This window comes from Hylaeus volcanicus, chromosome 2, assembly GCF_026283585.1.
Source record: "Hylaeus volcanicus isolate JK05 chromosome 2, UHH_iyHylVolc1.0_haploid, whole genome shotgun sequence".
Classification (NCBI taxonomy): domain Eukaryota; kingdom Metazoa; phylum Arthropoda; class Insecta; order Hymenoptera; family Colletidae; genus Hylaeus; species Hylaeus volcanicus.
In genome coordinates this window covers 21,560,407-21,563,169 of record NC_071977.1, presented here as the reverse complement: position 1 = coordinate 21,563,169, position 2,763 = coordinate 21,560,407, and the positions used below count along the sequence as shown (strand labels likewise).

Sequence of the window (2,763 nt, the reverse complement as noted above, 5' to 3'; positions counted from 1 at the left end):
TCAGTTTCAATTACCTTTTCGTGCCTATAAGAATGTAATTTTGCGTCAACATTTGCAGTCTAATAATAATGAAAAACTGATAAGTATCGATACATTCAGAGTGGAAAAATATAGTAAAACGCAAAGATATATAAAATATCAAAAATAATATACATGTTATACCATTCAAAAGGTAATTCATACTTTCATTTCAGTTTCAATTACCTTTTCGTGCCTATAAGAATGTAATTTTGCGTCAACATTTGCAGTCTAATAATAATGAAAAACTGATAAGTATCGATACATTCAGAGTGGAAGTGCAGATTGGAAACGAATTGGGCTGCGGCCGATATCAACTTTCGACTTCACGGATCACCGACGCGGATTTCACCGATGTTTCGTGAAATTCTTAAAAGCATACTCGCATTTGCATACGCGATAAACTGGTACGAAGGTACAGCGTCTGGTTTAATACCGTTTTGAACCGTTAATGCCTCGCAGCGAGCACTCGTCAGCGACCTTTATAACATCAGCGAGGATTTACTGGTCTCGAGCTGTGTGTGGTTTTCATATTGTTAACTTCTCGGGAAGAGGACACGTGACAAAATACACCAAGTGTTTACGATGAAATGCAGGGATTCGCGTTATGAGCGACAGAGTGCTTGTACAGTGTACAAAGATAAAACAAACTCGTGTAGCAAACCCACATTTATAAATTAATATGAATAACGTTTTCAATATACATATAACATATTCAATGTAAATAACAATTTCAATATATTTACAGGTTTGCAGAAACTCTATAATTTCATATAAATATATTTTACAGGTATTAAATAGGACTACAAATGATAATACTCCGTTATGTCCAGTTTCACTTATTACCACCCTGACAACCACGTGGCGAATCTTAATTTATTTTTACTGTTCATATTTGTTCAACGTAATAAAACTATTTATGTACTATTGCCACTGTTAATGCTAATAAATATGTGATATAAATGTGATTAAATGTTTTACAGGATAGAAAAGAATTTTAGAAGAATAAAGAATGGATAGAACAAATATTAACATCTAAAAACAACCCCAATTATGCTGGAATGCATATTGAACCAGATACAATTAATCTGGAGGTAAGAAGACACCGTGCAAGAAGATGGCTACTCATTCGAGTAAAAGATTCTCGCTCAGACTAACCAAAACCATAGGAGAATAAATCTACAGAAATATTCTTCCACTCAGATATTAAAACATAGACAGGATATCAATTTTTATCTTTATTATATCCTCAATTTATTTTTAAGAATACAGGGGACACTAAAGGACAGAGGACTTCTAAATTCTTATTAAACAAATTAATAGGCGCATGATATAACAGAATAAACCTTCAGAATGATAATATTGATAGTGCTACACCGTTAATAATTTTTCTGACAATTCTTGTGGAACTTATTCCTACTCCATATAGTATGAGACTTATTATTGCATTGTAAATATGCATTTCCTGTCTGCTTGTAGGGAAATTAGCGTACTTGGTTTCCAGCAGATTTCGTAAGCGTAGTTAACACGGTCAGACGAATATCTTATTGCGTGAAAGTGGAACGAAACGTGTAGCTTCTGCGAATGAAAGCTTTTAACAAGTCGTGCCAACAGGCCTTTCGCATTAAAGGAGGAGAAATAAAGCGATTACAATTGGCGGCGGTCCAACGCTTCCCATTGAAGGGTGTTCCACGGGCTAACCTGGCGTGTACATCGTGTAATTGCTGGCTTTATACACGCTTCGGAGCCTGCGCTTTCATGAGAATACAAATTGCTCCTAAACGCTAATGTTGGCAATAAAAAACATAACGAGTGATAAGGAGATTAACCTGGACAGTTCGTAAATAAACCGATAGAAATTTGATCGAGTGCCATGCACAGATGTGCACCGTTCTCACCTAGGTAAACATTAAGTAGACAAATAGTTGTGCTATTTGTTCGATAGTAATTAGAATTCTAATCATAGAGAAATTTTGTTCATCTCTGAAGCTAAGGCCATATCTCGATGGATGAATGTGAAATTTTAACAACGTGTAAATTAAGATTGCGTTAATATAGTTGAAAATCTTTTTCATGATGCAAAAGTAAAGATCAAGGTAATATTAGGATTTTGTATTGCTTCTAATTCAGACGAGTTATATGTATTAATCTCGTTTATTGTTAGGGTAAGATCCATGAAAAAGTTCGTGTAATCTCTTCATAAGTACAGTAATAAACACACAAAGTTTTACCATTATTATTAAAGTAATAGTTATAATTCATTTATTTTATGTTCATGTAAGTGGATCAAATAATCCTGTGCGAACAAATCGAATTATTACAAGATTCCTTTTAAAACAAAATTAATAATAATTCATCAATTAATTTGCATAATTCTATAAATATTAATTCTTTGCAAAACTTTGGATCAATATAATTCAATATATATGATATTATACTTTGCCTTTTATAAAATCTCAGATGTTGCCTGATTTGGCCAGTCTGATATTCCCACATAAAAAAGTAATTTATAAATCGAATAAATTAAAGAAATTAAAGGAATCGATGAGAGTTACGTGACTATTAATTTTCATCTCGATCTAATTGTTCTTACTCGCGAAGGAAAAATCAGGAAGCAACTTTCAGAGGAAAGAGACCATCCCCTTAGCATGATTTCTTATACGTTTCCTTTTGTGCGACCCGTCCAGACGCGCCGATCTCATTCGCGTTAATTTTCCGTGAGAATGATTAACGCGTGGAAATGGT

General features: G+C 33.6%; 1 long non-coding RNA gene across 1 annotated transcript; it reads left to right on the top strand.

Annotated features, from left to right (window-relative positions):
- Window positions 1–856: 856 nt before the first annotated feature.
- LOC128872360 (uncharacterized) lies at window positions 857–2,154 on the top strand. Its single transcript, XR_008456157.1, has 3 exons — window positions 857–922; window positions 1,002–1,112; window positions 1,498–2,154. It is a non-coding gene; the product is annotated as an uncharacterized LOC128872360 (long non-coding RNA).
- Window positions 2,155–2,763: the final 609 nt, after the last annotated feature.